Consider the following 19,055-nt stretch of genomic DNA (forward strand, 5'->3'; position numbering starts at 1 on the left):
GACAGTCCTTAATTAACATCTTTAATGTGGGTCTGGCACAGGGACCTCCACAGGCTACAGGTGGGTATCTGCTCCACCGTGGACCTCCATGGACTGCAGGGGCATAGCCTGCATCATCACGGTCTGCAGCACAGGCTGCAGGGGTATCTCTGCTCTCATGCCCAAAGCACCTCCTCCCATCCTTCCTCACTGACCTTGGTGTCTGCAGAGCTGTTTTCTCACATTTTTCTCTCTCCTCTGATCTTACACCTGCTGCATGATGGGTTTTGCTCTTTCTTAAACATGCTGCCACCAGTGTCACTGATGGCCTCAGCTTTGGCCAATGGTGGGTCCACTTTGGAGCCAGCCAGAACCTTCTATGTCAGGCACATAGGCATTCATCCCCAGGTCTCTTCTCACAGAAGCTACCCCTGCAGCACCCTCACTACCAAAACCCCACCAATACATCTGTTCTCTGGCCTCAATCACTTGCAGTACATGTATATTTTTGTACTTCACTTTCACTGGTTTCAAAGTAAAATCTAGAAATTAAGTCTGCAGTTAATATTATGCATATCGTGTAAGTCAAGTTTCCTAACACATTACTTCTTTGTTTTCAGTTTTATCTTTAAACTTTGGCAATGTTATGGTAGATAGGCAAATTCATTTCTATCATCAGCCAGCACAAGTGGGAGACTAGCCATTACCTGGAAGGCCAGTATAATGACTAGAGTTCCATTTAATCTAATTTCTAAATGAGATAAACAGGTCAGTGCAGTATTGGCAAAGATACAGCATATGTGAAACTGGTCAAATGGATCACAAAGGAAAAATTAATGTTCATAATTAACATAATCAATACAACCTAATACGTGACGCACCTACACAGAGGTATAACTGAATACGAGATGTTCTAAAGAGGTCGGTGAAATAGGAGGTAGGGAGGCTTTAATGTGCTTTTCTGTATTTAGACTGCTTTCTTGAAGAAGACATTGCTTATTAATATTGCACATAATATGGACTTTTAGTCCATAATATCATGCTGACATTTTCCATGCAGACAACTAAATTTTCATTTTCACAGAACTCCTGGTATGCAGTAGATACCATCACTCTGTCCTCATATGTTGTACAGGAAGTTCCAGTAGCTTAGGAAATAAAGTCTATCATAGACTGTTTATTCAGATCTCTCTCTTCCATTTAAAGATTTTTTGTGTCTTTTACAGAATTGGAGCTGTTAACATTTATCAAAAAGTAGTGAGGGAAAGCTGGACTGCAGTGGTGCTGGGCAAAATAATCTTGTTGCTGTGCCAGTGAGTGAAAAGAAACTTTAGCACCAGTAACACTGAAATAAATTTCAGGAACATAAGCTATTCTTTAAAAAATACCTTTGCTGCATACCTTTCAGAGTTACAGAAGGGGTGAAAGCAGAACCATGTCTTTCTCAGTTCCTCTCACCCTTCCTCATCCCCCCCATCTATAGCATAATTTAGACCCATTTTCTGTAGTTTTTCAAAGTAGTGTATTAGACAGTTACAGAATCATAGAATAGTTAGGGTTGGAAGGGACCTTAAGATCATCAAGTTCCAACCCCCCTGCCATGGGGAGGGACACCCCGCACTAAACCATGTCACCCAAGGCCTTGTCCAACATGGCCTTGAACATTGCCAAGGATGGAGCATTCACAACCTCCCTGGGCAACCTGTTCCAGTGCCTCACCACCCTAACTGGAAAGAATTTCCTCCTTATATCCAATCTAAACATCCCCTGTTTAAGTTTTAACCCATTACCCCTTGTCCTGTCACTACAGTCCCTCATGAAGAGTCCCTCCCCAGCATCCCTATAGGCCCCCTTCAGATACTGGAAGGCTGCTATGAGGTCTCCACACAGCCTTCTCTTCTCCAGGCTGTTCAGCCCCAACTTTCTCAGCCTGTCTTCATATGGGAGGTGCTCCAGTCCCCTGATTATCCTCATGGCCCTCCTCTGGACTTGTTCCAACAGATCCATGTCCTTTTTATGTTGAGGACACCAGAACTGCACACATACTCCAAGTGAGGTCTCATGAGAACAGAGTAGAGGGGCAGGATCACCTCCTTAGACCTGCTGGTCACACTCCTTTTGATGCAGCCCAGGATACGGTTGGCTTTCTGGGCTCTGAGCACACATTGAAGCTGGCTCATGTTCAGTTTCTCATTGACCAACACCCCCAAGTCCTTCTCCACAGGGCTGCTCTGAATCTCTTCTCTGCCCAGCCTGTAGCTGTGTCTGGGATTGCTCCGACCCAGGTGTAGGACCTTGCACTTGGCATGCTTAAACTTCATGAGGTTGGCATCAGCCCACCTCACAAGCATGTCAAGGTCCCTCTGGATGGCATTCCTTCCCTCCAGCGTATCAACCGAACCACACAGCTTGGTGTCATTGGCAAACTTGCTGAGGGCGCACTCAATCCCACTGTCCATGTCAGCAACAAAGATGTTAAACAAGACCGGTCCCAACACCGATCCCTGAGGGACACCACTTGTTACTGGTCTCCAGCCAAACATTGAGCCATTGACCACAACTCTTTCCATGCGGCCATCCAGCCAGTTCTTTATCCACCAAGTGGTCCATCCATCAAATTGATGTCTCTCCAATTTAGAGACAAGGATGTGGTGTGGGACAGTGTCAAATGCTTTGCACAAGTCCAGGTAGATGACATCAACTGCTCTGCTGCTGTCCATCAGTTCTGTAGCCCCATCATAGAAGGCCACCAAATTGGTCAGGCAGGATTTCCCCTTAGTGAAGCCATGCTGGCTGTCACCAAGCACCTTATTGTTTTTAATGTGCCTTAGCATGCCTTCCAGGAGAATCTGCTCCAAGATTTTGCCAGGCACAGAGGTGAGACTGACTGGTCTGTAGTTCCCTGGGTCATCCATTTTCCTCTTCTTGAAAATGGGGATTATATTTCCCTTTTTCCAGTTGTCAGGAATTTCACCTGACTACCATGATTTTTCAAATAGGATGGACAGTGGCTTTGCAACTTCATTTGCCAGCTCCTTTAGGACCCGCAGATGGATTTCATCAGGTCCCATGGACTTGTGCATGTTCGGGTTCTTAAGATGGTCTCGAACCAGATCCTCCCCTACAGTGGGCCTAAGTTCTTCGTTCCCACAGTCCCTGCGTCTGCCTTCCAAGACTTGGGCACTGTGGTCAGAGCATTTGCCAGTGAAGAATGAGGCAAAGAAGTCTTTAAGAACCTCAGCCTTCTCTAAATCCAGGGTAGCCAGTTCTCCTGATAGCTTCTGGAGAGGGCCCACATTGTTCCTAGTCTGTGTTTTATTTGCTACATACCTATAGAATCCCTTCCTGTCATCTTTCACATCCCTAGCCAAGTTTAATTCTAACTGGGCCTTAGCTTTCCTAACCTGGTCCCTAGCTTCCCCGACAACATCCCTGTACTCTTCCCAGGCCGCCTGCCCTTGCTTCCACCTTCTGTAAGTGCCTTTTTTTCATTTGAATTTTCCTCAGCAGCTCCTTATCCATCCAAGGAGGTCTCCTGGCCCTCCTGCTGCACTTCCTTATAGTTGGGACACAACCCTCCTGAGCTTGTAGCAGGTGATCCTTGAATCAGCCAACAGTCTTGGGCCCCCCTGCCCTCTAGGACTATATCCCATGGAACCTTACTAAGCAGGTTCCTGAAGAGGCTAAAGTCTGGTCTCTTGAAGTCCAGGGAAGTAAGTTTGCTGCATGCTCTTCTCACTGTCTTGAGGATCTCAAACTCGACCATCTTATGATTGCTACAACCAAGGCTGCCCTGAAGCATCCCATTTCCAGCCAGCCCTTCCCTCTTGGTGAGCACGAGGTCAAGCATGGCACCTCTCCTTGTTGGTTCCTATTCATTCTTTTCTGGTTTTACTTGCTGGGCAGTAATTTCTGATTGGAAAAGCGTCTACCTAGAGAGGCCATTGCCCTCAGTTCCCATGGCATTATTCATTCAAGCTTGTTTGGTGTCCAAACCCTCAATCTGCATTATTATGAGATTTTGTGGTATAAGGGCAATAACCCATTTTACCAAATGTAGGTCATCTATTTGCCATAGAACCTTTCACCACAGAGAAAAAAAAAAACAACTGACCAATGATTACACAAGATAGATATTGGCCCAAAGGGAAATAATGCTATCTAACAAAAAAATGGGGGAAGAATTTGATCTTTCTCTGTATAGCTACAAATTACTTACCAAAATAAAAAAAAAAAAAAAAAGGAATGTTAGGAACGGACATCATCAAAATATCCTTTGGGGTTTTTTTCTCTCACTGCTGTCCCGAAAGCAAGATTGTCTAGTTGGTGTGTGAAATGCCAATACACACACAGAGTGAAGGTATTTTATTTATCTTCTATTTTCCACAAGACAAGGTACTCAGTGGCAGCCCCACAAAAGCTAGCAAGCTTTAGTTCTGCCTACATCAAATAATATACATTTCACAGAACAAATAAATCAATTTTTGTTAGTCAAAAAGTTATTAAATATATTATTAATTAGTACTCTATCTTCTATTGGTTAAATTGTCCTTGCTTGCTGTGTAAATTAACATGCATGCTGGGGGAAGGCAGCCTTTTCAGTCCTTGAGTCCGTGGTCATGATCTCTCCCTGCTACCTTTGCCTTTTACCCAGCTCTGTTGTTTCTGTTGACTTCTTTTTTTCTAGTAATTGTTTAGTCTTCGTCACCTTCTGGGGCAGCATGTTCCCCCTTTGTCAGTCCTCCAGTTCTTCTTTCAAGGTTCGGGTCATTAGTAAGGAATGCATTGCTTATACAAATTCCTATTTTGCTAAGTGATTTTGTTAATCTTACTTTGCCAGCAAGACACTATTATCAATATAGAAAATCCTAGTCTCATTATACACCACCATTAACCATAATTGGTATTGCAAAGATGCTGCAGTATCATAGTATCATATGATATGGGTACAAACTGGAACACAAGAGGTTCCACTTAAACTTGAGAAGAAACTTCTTCTCAGTGAGGGTGACAGAACACTGGAACAGGCTGCCCAGGGAGGTTGTGGAGTCTCCCTCTCTGGAGACATTCAAAACCCGCCTGGACACGTTCCTGTGTAACCTTACCTAGGTGTTCCTGATCCAGCAGGGGGATTGGACTAGATGATCTTTTGAGGTCCCTTCCAATCTCTAACATACTGTGATACTGTGATACTGTGATATTATATATTCTCCTCTACAATAAGTAGGACTTCAGTATCATAGCTGCTGAGTAGTTAAGGTAGCAATAGTCAACGGACTATAACTGCAATGGTTGTACCAAGACATTCAAATCAGTGGCTCTAAAGTAATGCATCCAGTAGGAGCCTGCTACTGGTTAAAATCCATTGCCAGCAAAATAAGGTCACTACAGGTGTAGGAAAATAAGTCAAAAGGAACAACAGTACACTTCAGAAAGAAAAACAGATGTCAATGCAGAAAAGCTAAATACACCCCTTTTCTGTAAAGGGAAAATTTGACTCAGTGAGAGGTTCCACATTATCTTCTTGTGTGCTTGCCACCTCAGATCTAGGGACTAATGTCTCTAAAAGATTTCTGACATGAAGAGTAGGTTAGGATGGACACTCTTCTGTGAGATTATTTTAACTGTGCATCCTGCTGGAAGCAGCTGCCTACCAAGAGCACTACAGGTCAAGATTTGTCGTTGGACTCTGGAGTGTTTTTGTAAATATCTTATTTGTGCTTCTCAGAAGGATTCTTAAAGGACTCATAATTCTGGGGTACGTGCAAAGATATGAACCTGCACCAAGATTTTACCCTTCAGCCTGAAAGGAATAGTCTTGCATAAAAATATAACCACCTTAAGATACATGTTTTGTCTGTGTTTTAGTGTTCAAAGTACTTTTTCTTTTCTTTGTTCACTGACTTCTGTTTACTTCTCACCTTCCTTCACATTTTTGTTTTTACCATAAACTTTTTTTTATCTCATCTGCTTAGTCTCTGGGTTTATTTTTATCTATGTATTTTTCTTGCTCTGTAAATTGCTTAAGGATCTTAGGGAACATAGGATGTACTGTTGCTTGCACATTTTTTTTCTTTAAAACATGTTGGTTTTTCCTTCTTACCTGAAATTCACCATATTTTTAAGTTCCAGTTCTAAATTATCACATTTCATTGCTAAAAAAACAACCAGTTCATGCCTTGCATTATAGGGTTATTGTCTCTTTCCAGCTCCTGTATTGTTAGTCCAGATCATAAATACTTCTCTTTTGCCATTTTTCCTATACGAAGCATAGTTTGTATTTAATTGGTAAATGCCCCAACTACTAAAATAATTAATCTGCATTATATGTCCTGTAATTTTTTCAGGTTTTTGATAACATTATTATTCATAAGAAGATGTTTCTTGTTCCAGTTCTAAACTGTGTCAATTTCAGAAAAATATCCTGCTTAGGAAGATGAGAAGTCATTTTTTGCAGCATCTGACATGGTTTTCCCACTAGGACAAAGTGATACGTAATTCAAAACCTATAGCTTGTAAAAAAAAACCCAAAATCAAACCAATTACAACTCATTGTTTTAGCAAAGATGGTCTGGAAATGAAATGAACACATTTAACTGTTTCATTCTTTGTGTCCTCTTGTGATCGCAGGACCTAAACCAAAGATAGTGTTAGAAACTACTCAGAGCACTGTTCATGTTTACCCCAAGCTATTTATGTATTATGAAGCTCAGATCTTTTATTCACATGTATTTTCTAACAGTTCTCCATCAGAATATGGAGTACGTTACATTAGGAAACGCCATCAAAAAAAGGAGAAAAGCGTTAAAAAGAGAGCTATTAATGTTATGAACAGCTGTGTTGTTTTCTTCTCCGGTACTTTTCCCTTCATGCACACATGCAAATCCAAAACAGAGACTGGCTTACGTTTCCTCTTTCTGGGTGCTGCAGACTCATCCAACTCCCCAGTTAATATAAAGGCTTGAAAAGTGACAGTCCTTTTGATTCAGAGCATTTGCGAAACTTAAATGGGAATGGGAAATATAATTACATGCATGAATAATTGTGTTTCTCTGTTTTCCCTTCTCCCACAACAGTGTTCTGTACAAACAGGTTTATTCACTCTTCATCATTTAGGACCGGAAAACAGTATTTTTTTGAGGCAAGCTGAGGGACTGTGCCATATGTCTGATGAGGGCTTCCATTCTGAAGCAATCAAGAATAAGAAATCCCAAAACTGTGCCATGAAATGCCTTTAGGAACAGTGGGTATTTACTTCAGCTGCCTCCTCTGTATCAAGTCTTTTAAGGAAGTAACAAAAATTTAGCAATATCTGAGCATATTAAGGGAGTAGCACAAGTTTACCCTCTCTCCCATAAGTAAACATATATTTATATTCTGATAATCAAATTCTGGATGGCCTAGCAGATTATGTGAAGATATTATCTTGCTTGACATTGAAATATTCATATTTCTCACTCAGACATCTGACGACATCTGTAGACTCAGACTCAGATCTGTGCTTGTAAGTGAAATGCGACAGTCTTGTCTAGACCACTTATCAAAGCTCTTGCTGCTCCCATTTCAAAGCCAGCTTCAATCAGTACTCAGTTCTGCAAACACACATAATGCTACAGAGATCTAAGACCTTGGCATAAACCAAGCTGTGTCTTTTTTCAATCCTGGTACACAGCATTCTGTACAATGGGCCTTTTCTTCCAGAGGTCACCATGACAAGTAAAGCTAAAATAAATAGCCTTTTACCCCAAGGTGCTGTAAAGATCAGAGCAGAGGAACTGAATGCTGAACTGCAGATGCTGTCTCCTCAAAACGCTGTCTCTTTTAACTTATCCCAGGCTACGATGAAGATATGTGGTGGAAAAAAAAGCCTGGGAAATATAGAACAAACAGCCACTAGGCCAAATGGTAGCAGTCAGATAACCTCTTTAAGGCCAATTTCTGAGGTGCAGCTGTTAAAACCGCAACAGGAAAAAAGGTTGTACTGTGTGCATGTCTCAGTGTCCAGGGTGTAACACGTCATGAGCAGTTTCTTCCAATGCTGTGAAAAATGAACCTGGAGAGCTTTTGGTAAACTGCAAGCTTTCTAAGGCCAGTTTATGGCTTTCATTTGTGTATCACTATCTACAGTGGGTTGAAACGTCTGAGATACCCAAGGGCCCCTAGCAGCAGCAGAAACATAATGCAAGATCACCTTTTCCTGTTGTTTCCTGCTACATCAGATCGGTAATGCATGCACGATTTACCCTTGTAGGGTTTACCAAAAGGATTCTGCATGAAGACCTCAGTAAGGGGAATGGTCTATAAAACAAAAACTTCTGGGTATCTTTGACCAGCCAGGGTGGTTTTCTTAGTGAATATACAATAAAGTAGGTAGGATAGAGAAAAAAAAATCTCTTCTGTTTGGGCCAATATATTGTAGTTCAAATTCCCCTCAGTTTCAAAATAAATATGTATCTTTTCTTATTATTATTATTAAAAGGAATATTCCAGTACAAAGTAAGATTTCTATCTGGAAACCAAGAATAACTTTTTTCTTTTCCCCAAGTTCACTGTAAAAGCATTTTCTAGGGCAAACAAAAAGTGTTTTGGGAACAAAAGGATTTAAACTCTGCAAGTTTTTCACTGTCTCTAACAATCCTGCTTATTCCAGATAATATTTTCTACATACACTGTATTATCAGCTGTGAAACCATTGTTTCTGAGTGACAAAGTCTCTATTTTCTTATTTTTTGTAATTATGTACTTCACTGACAAAATTTCAATCACAAAATATTTCCATACATTATTCCATGGCACTGAAGCAGAAAATGCATACTGACACAATATTTTACCTTTAAGGGACATAACATTTTACCTTTAAGGGACCTAATATTTTACTTTCAAGAAATTGTTTATTTTTTTATTCCAGAGGGAAAGGGAAATCAACTCCAGTTTCTTCTCAGAAACACACTTCCTCATGGAAAAAATGGATAATCTAATAAAATTATGAAAAAGCCATCACTTATAGTGGAGTGTTTGATGCATAATGGAAGCTGGACTATCAAAATAATCTATACACCCAGGAAAATCTTCACATAAGTTCAAAGGAAATCAACAGACTGACTATCTGTTAAATGCCCAGAACTAGGGTGCATCTAGGAATATATCCACTACTTTTTTACCCAAATGATTACTTTTTCAATGCTGAAGCATTGCAAATCCACAGGCCTTTGGTTAGCAGCTTAGGGAGTGTACCATCCTGAATGTTACAACTCAGTGTCATCTTTTGACTTAGGAGACTGAACTCTGTGACTTGAACAGTCTGAAATACTTAAAAACAGTGCAGCACCAGAAGATCAAGTCAGTACTTAATTTACCAGGTCCAATACAAACAAACCATAAAACACCCTCCTAAATCTTCAAACTCATGTATTTGTTTTACAAGTACTGGAATGTATTGGAAATAAAAAAAATATTTTGGCAATTTTCAATTGGTTTTCTGTTGGACCTGTTTCATCCTCCGGTGGCACATCTGTACTACTGACAAAACTACTTAATCGTGGTAAGCATTGTTAATAATACGCTATTTATTTCCAAGTGCAAGTCTTAAATACATAGTTTTAACATGCTACAATAACATTTTATTGCTGGTGCAAAAATTTTAGAGTGACCAGGTTCATTTTTCCTTCCTACTCCTATATTTTTACAGTAACTGCTTTATTGAAACCAAACAGTTATTTGTAACTGTTGAAGTGCAAATGTATTTCCAGAACACCTTCCTGTTTCACAGAACTTTTCAGTAAACACTTTACTCTGCAGCCTTTCAGGCTACAGTCACAAATCAGTGCTGTGAATAATAATAAAATAATCAGTAGAAAGAACATACCTAACTGAAATAGCGAGATTAAGATTTATTTCTGTGGCAGGCTGACCTTGGCTGGCGACCTGGTACCTAACAAGCTGCTCTAGCACCCCCCCCTTCCATCAACAAAACAGGGGAGAAAAATATGATTAAATGTTCGTGGGTCAAGATAAAGACAGGGAGATTACTTACCAACTACCAAAACAGTCAAATCAGACTTGAGGGAGTTTATTATTACCAATTCATTGTAACCAGGTAGGATAGTGAAAAATAATAAAAATAATTAAAACAAATAAGGTAACTAAACTATGTGCCTAAGAACCTGAAAACTCTTCTTATGAAGACCTAGGAGATGGTTTCTATATGTTTCTTTCTTTAAAAGGTTTCTTCATCACGGCCTCACTTAAAGAGCATTTCAGTGCCTGTGTGCATATTCATCCCTTTCAGTTTATGATTACTGTAAAGGATTTCATTTTAACCAGGACTGCACAGCTGCATATTGCAAATACATTGGAAGAGCTTTAAGACCAGTACTCGTCTTCACTAACTCACACCATAGAAGTCCTCTCCTAATGCAGCTATTTACGTTACTGTTACTTGTATGTTTGTATATTCATCTAGTTTTATCAGCAAAAAAGTACTTAACTGAACAAATCTTCTTGTAAAAGAAAATGCTGGTAGTGGTTCTGCTGTTCTGTTTCTCAGCCACATTGAAAATATGACACCCTGGCACACTGCATACCCTTGAAGTGATGTGCTTGCCAACTTTTCTTTATTAGCAGCACCTGAACTTGCAAGTTTAGTGCTGCCACTTCGGAGTGGCACTGGAATAGGTTGCCCAGGGAGGCTGTGAATGCTCCATCCTTGGCAGTGTTCAAGGCCAGGGTGGATGAGGCCTTGAGTGATATGGTTTAGAGTGAGGTGTCCCTGCCCATGGCAGGGGGGTTGGAACTTGATGATCTTGAGGTCCTTTCCAACCCTAACTATTCTATGATTCTACGATTCTGTTATGAAACAAAGTTTTGATAATATCACAGCTTCTGGCATGATTAGTGCTTGATTTATTATTTTTTTTAATTTTTAAGTTAAATCCATAAGATCTCCAAATTGCAGGTGTAAAAATAAAGAAGTTAAGCAAGTGTATCCCAAATATGCAGCAAGCAAGTCACAGCTCATTGCTCAAGCTGCTTTTCCAACTTCTTTCATAATTTTTTAGGAATTCATTAAACAGGTATTTGCATGTCAAATTTAGAGTTGTATGATGACTGCTTATGACATATAGCTGCAATTAACTGGAAAGTTTAAGAACTTCTTCAGCTAAATTAAATCTGGATTAGAAATATCAAGATCTTTCATGAGTGAAGCACAGGTGAACAGTATCAGGTTACTATAACCCCTCCTAAAGAGCAAAAGTGTTTCTGATGAATGCCTTTTCCAAATGAACATCCTGTTAAACTGGGATATACTTTACTGGTGAACAGATTGCTCGGCCTTATCTCTACAAATTGAATCCCTTCCAAAAAATCCTGGAGGAGTTGGCTTTTTTATTGTGAACTGAACCTGTGATGTGGTGAGGAAGCCATGAGAATCTCAGTTGCTTTAGTTTTCTCAAAATAAATTTTCTCCGTCTGTTTGACTTGCTTATTAGGGCAAAGAAACCAGAATAGATCTCACAAACAAATCCACTAATTAGGGAACATTTTCTGAAATTTTTGAACAGTGCCTATACAGCCAGTAAATGGTGAACAACAGACTGTAAAGAGGGATTGCCACAAACACAAAAAGAGGTTAAAACGAAGTCACTTACTGCTGCAAGAAGTACAGAACCATCCACCAGAGCATGGGAGGAGTAATTTCTCACAATTTATTCAACTTTTTTTAAATAATACTGCACATTTTCATTTTATGCATATGAAAAAGTAACGGCTACAAATTTGGTAGGACCCTGCCTTGATTGAGTAAACCTTTTGTAATCAGAGATGAATCATCTTTTGAGCTTTATCTGGACTTACAGTGCTGTGGTTTCTATCTCACAAGACTGCAGTAATGGAAACAGCAGAGAGGAGCTACAGAAAGCAGGCGTGTGTTTTGTCCAACTTCAGTATATGAGTTTTCAGTATACTAAAATATTTTGAATATGATATTATACTTGTTCAGACAGCTTTTTCAAAGCTTTTTTCATTAGTTCAGTTGGTTTTGATAAAGGGAAAAATTAAGGCATGCATAAAAGTCATCTAGGAGAGCACAACTCAGATCAGTGTTTAACCATGAACTTTTCTGTTGAATCTCTACCAGGGTCTTGTGTACAGTCCCTACTGTGCCAGAGGTGGGAGGAAAAAATGTCATCTTTTCTTTTGAGTCTGGTAAACTGTTCTGTGGTCTGATTTATCTTCTTGGTCCTGCTTCTGGAAGCTTTATAAACGGCCTAAATCAGTAATTCTTGTCCAACTAGCCTGAAGGTTGGGGGGGCGAGGAGGCTGCAATATCATGTAAGTGTTAAGCTGACAGAGAACTCTTTCATGGGAGTTACTAAAGGGTTAATTAAATGTCCCGTCTGCACAGTTTGAAACTCCGCTTCAGCCCAGGAACACCATGTAACTCGGTGAAATCACACAGGTAAGACTTAATTGCAAATATGATGGAAAAGGGAACACAAACAAACAAACAACGATTTAACTCGGTTTCACTTGATTTGTTGAATAATTCTGAAGCATTGCAGTAGGACTGATATGAGGTACCAGGCTGAATAATGACAGCAATACAGGAAAGGAGCTTTAACTGTTCCTGATCTTTCTTCAACTTTGTACCTACTTCTCTTCCAAGTCTACATGACAGGAGAATTAAGGCCAGGATTCAAATTTTTAAGGAAAGTAGCTATCCAAAGATGCTGAAAAATGTCAAGTAGGGTTTCCATGGCCTGACCAGGTAGTTCATAATGAGAACTAGCTTCTAATGATTTTCATAGGTGTTAAAGGTGTCCAGGCACTGAAATCCAATTAGACCACTAAGGGAATTTAGAATGAGGCAATACAGCACTGGTACTTAGCAGTCCTCAGATAAGATCTAAAATGCATGACAGAGGCTTGTTAAAAGTGGGAATGGAAAACTGCTTCTCCTAAATATGTTGGGTCTTCAGGTCCATGCCCCTAAGGGCTTAAATGTTTAGCTGTGGTTCAGATAAAGATGTATCTGTTCTCAGGAAAATCACAACTATGTTCTCATGGAGACAAATGCAAAAAGATGTTCCCAGTAGAACTGATTTATCAACAATACTGTTTTGCTGTTTAGTAAAATGTCCCTACATAGCAGGTGATACATGCTGAAGAATTATGAGACATTTGCTTGGATATTGGGGGTTTTTCCCAAGCTGTAATTAATATTAAGGATATACGTGTCTATATGTGTGTCTCCCTTGCATGTTGTGGAGCAGGAAGCTTGCATGATCTGAATGCACACAGCAGTAGCTGCCACTACAACTGCTTGCTTTTCACTCTTACTAGACAGAAAAATATTAAGCAGTTAACAGTAGTCACTATTGGTAGCACCTTTACTTCATTTTTTTTTTTGAGGCCTCTCATAGCTCTTAATAGACAATAGCTGATACCTAATACTTGCTACCTCTTACTTTTCTTTCTGAAATGGTTCTGCAATTAAATGTCTTCAAAGAGGCTGTCTCTAAAATGCCACTTAAAAATTACTTCTTACTTCCTCTGAGTTTTTGTCTGAGGAATGAGAACACAAAATGACATTACTATATCGTTCACTCCTTACATTCTTCCAAAGAACTGCACCAACTACTGTGCCAACCCTTCATATACAAGATGTATAGCACTGGTGTTACTTATTTTTTGTAGTTTGACTCATCAAATATGAACTCAAGGATATGTGATTTCATCAAACAGTGTCAAGAGACCTCAACAGGGATTAGGAAAAATAATTTTCAGCACAATGTGAAGACTTCAGGAAACTGGACTTTTGCCTGAAGACCTTGACTAAATACCAGGAGGTACCTTCAAGCTAAGTGACTGCACTGGAGTTGCCTACAGCTGACTTCCAGCAGACTTAGGGCTATGATTGCAAGGGTCCTTGTTCCTGTTCTGTTGTTAGTGACACTAAGATTTAACTCTGAACAGAAAAATGGTTGCCCATTTGATCCATTTTGACAAGAGGGTGCCTTTGGTAAAATGTGTTTATCTGCACTGCACAAGGTAGTATAACTTCATTTGGCTCTGTATTAGGAACCCTTTACCACCACTGATCTTGCTCTAGATTTGATTTTCATTTTTATTGGTCTAGTATGACTTCTGGACACATTTTTCCAAGAATCCGAGGATCACATATATGTGTGTGTGTGTATGTAAAGTGTGTTTATCCTTGTATGTATAAACACATGTTGCAAAAAGAGCGGTTATCTGTCAGAGATATTAGCAAAAGTGAATTTATACAAATTTATAAAAGTGTGACTCAACAGAATTCAAGGGCAAGGTTCACACTACTACGTACAAAAGGGTATTGTGTCAGAAATTGTAATGATTTATACAGAACTGGGCTAAAGTTATACAGAATTGAACTAGAGTGATGTATACAGAAACTGGGGATGTAAAGGAATAAGGAAGAGGTTCAGAATGGACCCCCTTGCTTTCTAAACTCCTTCTTAGAAAGCAGTTTAGGTGCAGGTGGCTTCACTTCTAGTCCCAAACGTGGCCAATGGTTTACATCCAAGGATAAGGGAGATTCTCTTGTTGAGTCACACAGTTCAGAACAGACCCCCTTGCTTTCTAAACTCCAGACAGAGCCTGGGTGCAGTTGGATCTAGCCTTAGTCTCAGAGATGGCCAGTGGAATTCATCTAAAGGTTCACAAGTGTCATGTAGTAGCAGTTTGCAGTTTTAAGGTGAGTCGCAAGATTTCTATCACTTGATTAAAGCTAACACACACACACTTGCAATCAAATACCTAAACCAACACACACACAAAGACAGATAGATAGGTAGGTAGATAGATAGATAATGTATGTATGTAGGCAGGTCAATATTTATGTGTGTGTGTGTCTACACAAAGAATCCTGCTAAAAATTTCCCACAGCCACAGTGAAAATACTCACTTCGGCTTTCTCAGCATTCCTCAATGGATGAAGAGTTGAGTATCAGTGAGCAGAACTAACAGCTCATGTAAATGGTCCTCCTGTTTCATAAACTTGATAGTTTACAAACTCTGAGACACATCCCACTCAAGAGGGAGATACCTGGTTGCAGCCCACTGTGGTCCTCAAAGGGTCCCTCTTTTGGAACCACTATTCATAAGTTGTAAGGTGATTGGTTTACATCAGTACCAGGACATCCTGGCCTCAATTCCGTGTCAGTTCCATCAGCTGCACAACAGCCATGTTCCAGGCTGTCACGGAATGACTGATAATCCCAAAAGAGCTCGTGGTACAATAAAGGAGTGCCAAAATGTCCAGATCTCTGTGTGCCGTTCCCCACCTTTGCTAAGCAACCAGAGATCCAAGTACAGCCAGAGAGTGCCCAGCCGGCCAACTCCCTGCACCTGTGCAAAGACTGGCGCCTAGTGAGAACTCCTGGGGAAGCAGAGAGGTCCAAGGAAAGGGGGGAGGAGGCACCGTCACATATTTATGGGATACATATTTATGCATAAATTTATATATGCACATATAGTTCTTACAGAGAAGGATAAGGACAGGATGAGTATCATTAACTTCTGTGGTTTGCATTTGTGTTTACCACATTGGAACATCCTGCAAGAATGAGAAAGTCTCAGTATGTGGTGGTGCTGCTATTCTTCTCAGAGGACCTGAACTTTCTAGGCTGATGATCAGGACTTTTTCTCCCCTGATTTTAGAAAATCATAAAACCATAAAATGGTTTGGGTTGGAAGAGACCTTAAGGCCATTTAATTCCAACCCCTGCCATGGGCAGGGACACCTCCCACTAGCACAGGTTGCCCCATGCCCCATCCAACCTAGCCTTGAACATTGCCAGGGATAGGGCAGCCACAGCTTCTCCGGGCAACCTGTGCCAGTGTCTCACCACCCTCACAGGAAAGAATTTCCTCCTAATGTCTAATCTAAGCCTACCCTCTTTCAGTTGAAAACCAACCTCCCTTGTCTGATTACTTCTTGCCCTTGTAAAAAGTACCTCTCCAGCTTCTTTGTAGGCCCCCTTTAGGAATTTAAAAACTGTTACAAGGTACCCCTGAGCCTTCTCCAGGCTGAACAAGCCCAACTCTTTCAGCCTGTCTCCATAGGAGAGGTGCTTCAGCCCTCTGAGCATCTTCATGGTCTCCTTATGGACTTGCTCAAGCAAGTGGCTTTTCTGTTGGGGGCCCCTGAGCTGAATGCAATACTCCAGGTGGGGTCTTAACAGAGCAGAGTAGAAGGAGAGAATCACCTCCCTTGACCTGCTGGCCACACTCCTACTGATGCAGCCACACCTACCGTTTGCTTTCTGGCCTGCAAGCACATATTGATGGGTCACAGAATCATAGAATCATAGCACAGTTTGGGTTGGAAGGCACCTACAAAGCTCATCTACTCCAACCCCCCAACAATGAGCAGAGACATCATCTTGATCAGGTTGCCCAGAAACAAATCCAGCTTAGCCTTGAATGTCTCCAGGGATGGCGCATCCACCACCAATCTGGGCAACCTGTGCCATTTAATACCCTCATTTTAAAGAATTTTTCTTCACATCCAGCCTGAATCTCCCCTCTTTTAGTTTAAGACCTTCACCCCTCGTTCTATCGCAAAAGGCCCTACTAAAAAGTCTTTCCCCATCTTCCTTAGAGGCCCCTTTGGTCCTCCCCAGACAGAGAGAGCCCAGACCAGAGACACAGCATGGCAGCAGCTTTGCTCCTTCTCAAACTCCTCCTCTAGGAGTTTGAGGGATGGAAACTGAGTGACTGGGGCTCTCTCTGCTCCTTCTGCTGTCCTGTGCACCAGGAAGGGACAGGGAGAGAGCTGGGGGAGCCCCAGACTGCCTCTTGTCTCTCACCAGGCAGCTCTGCCTGAGAGCTGCCCACAGCAGTGGGGGCACCTTTTCCCAGCTGTGGAGCTCTGTTCCCCATGTGCCTGTACCTGCAGTATCCCCCATCTCACCCAGCAGTGTGTTGTCCCCCCCCACCCCAGGCTCCTGCAGCAGCCAGGAGATGCAGAGAGGAGAACCAGTGTAAGACCCAGTACCCAAGCCCCTGGGCAGAGGTAGGTACCTGTGGGGCAGGACAGAGGTGCTGCCCAAGCCATGCCAAGCAGCTGCTTTTGCACTTCCCTTCTGGGGGCCAAGAGGTGACCAGGAGATGCCAGGCTTGGACACACCCCTTGCCCTCCCTGCAATGGGCTGTGCTGCCAACTCCCTGCCCAGGCTTCGCATGGAGGGCAGAGGCCATTCCCAGGGTGGCATAGGCATGTTTGGAACCAACTTCTCCTGCCCTGCCATGGCACGTGGCACCACAGCTCACCCAGAAGTGGCAACACAGGAGCCAGTGGGCCACATGAGGATAAGGTAGGATCTGTTCTCATCACTGCCTTCCTCCTGCTCCTCTTCTGCTCCACTGCCCCCTTCCCACCACTGAGCACCCACAGATGGTCTAGGGCCTGGCAGAGCTGTGGGCGCATGATGCTGCCATGGCTGCAGAGAGAAGAGGCAGAAGGTGAGCTGGAGGTGGTCTCCTTGGGGTCTCCACAGGCAGAGCCCTGTCCCCCAGCTGCCATTGGGATGCGCATTGGTGTATCCAGCACCCAAGCCCCAGGTGCTGGGGCTGATGCCATGGGTCCCTGCTCTCATCCCAGGTACAGGGCTGGGGGACAGGCAGCTGGGCCCTGAGGGTGGGTCTTACTGCATGTTTAGCGATGACCAGCTCCTCCTGGAGGAGAAGTAAGCACCTCATGCTTCTCTTGCTGCCCCGGGTCAGCTACATATTCGTGCTCAGCACCAGCTCAAGTCAGTGACAGCCTCCCTGCAGAGCCCAGAGCATGAGCAAAGCCACTGCTGTGGGGCCCAACTGTGGCTTGTGCTCCTGAGATGCCTGTGAGGGGAGCCCACCTGGAGTCACAGCAGCGGTTTTCCTGGCCCATCCTGCTGGGACAGGAGGACTCTAACCCTGCATCAAGGATGCAGCCCAGTTGGGCACAGGGAGAATGGCAGCAAGGTGCTGGTGCCAGTGCTGTAGCAGTGCTGCTTGGCCTCCCTCCAGCACTGCTCTGGGCCAGTTACAGCTCTGTCCTGCCAGCACTGGTGACTGTTGGCTCCCAACTGATCAATGCAGAGAGGGTGTGTCCTGGCAAGGCACGGGCCCTGGGGACTCTCTCCACTGTGGCCATGTCTGGCTTCCCCTTGGGAGCCCAGAGCAGAAACAGCAGATGGAAGGACCACCTCCCTTCACCTACGGCCATGCTTTGTCCACTGCAGCCCAGGATGCAGTCAGCTGCCTTCACCCTGAGGGCACTTAGCCAGCTCCAATTGCTCAGCCCCTTTCTCCAGCTGGTCAAGGTGCCTCTGGTTGACAGCATGACCCTCTGGCACATGAACTTCTCCTCCCAGTTGTGTGCTAACTGCAAGCTGTCCAAGGGTACACTCTGCCCCAACATCTGGATCACTGAATGTGAACAATACCTGCAGAGTGCCGCGCAGGGGAAGGTGACATGCACCTGGATGTGATACAGCTTGACAACACAGGTGGTTCAGAAATGGGTTAAAAGGGGTTTTGTTCTTCCTGACCTAACTGGTCCCAACCACATTCTTAATGATAATTTTATCCTTGAATTAGGCAAAATGAACAGCCTGCACTTGCTCAGAAGTTTTTCTAGTGTTAGAGAAAAATGGTATACCACACAGTCCTACAGAACAACAAACAACAAATACCACTCAAAATGCCAGAAGGCCCAGTGATGGGGTTGTCTGGGATCCCTAAGAAAGAAATAGTCTCTGGAGCCAGAACAGGAGCTCTGAAGACTGAAAAGCTCCATCCAGGTGCTGTGTGCTCAAGAAGAAAGCTAAAAATAAAAATGTCTTTAATTGTCTGTGGCTGGGATTCAATTCAGATTTTTATTTACAGGAAAAAATACTTTGAGCACTTTAGTAACTGGTCTGCTCCATCATCTCTGCTGACATTACCTGCAGGATGAACATACACACCACCAAAACACTGCTTTTCTTTTCCCTTATTTGTTGACCACTGACCATCACAGTCTATCACTGAAGTAAATGCTTGTTTTCTCAAGT

The sequence above is a fragment of the Neopsephotus bourkii genome, unplaced genomic scaffold (assembly GCF_033783945.1).
Source record: "Neopsephotus bourkii isolate Nb327-2 ecotype Australia unplaced genomic scaffold, CSIRO-AGI_Nbou_v1 NB_30, whole genome shotgun sequence".
Classification (NCBI taxonomy): domain Eukaryota; kingdom Metazoa; phylum Chordata; class Aves; order Psittaciformes; family Psittacidae; genus Neopsephotus; species Neopsephotus bourkii.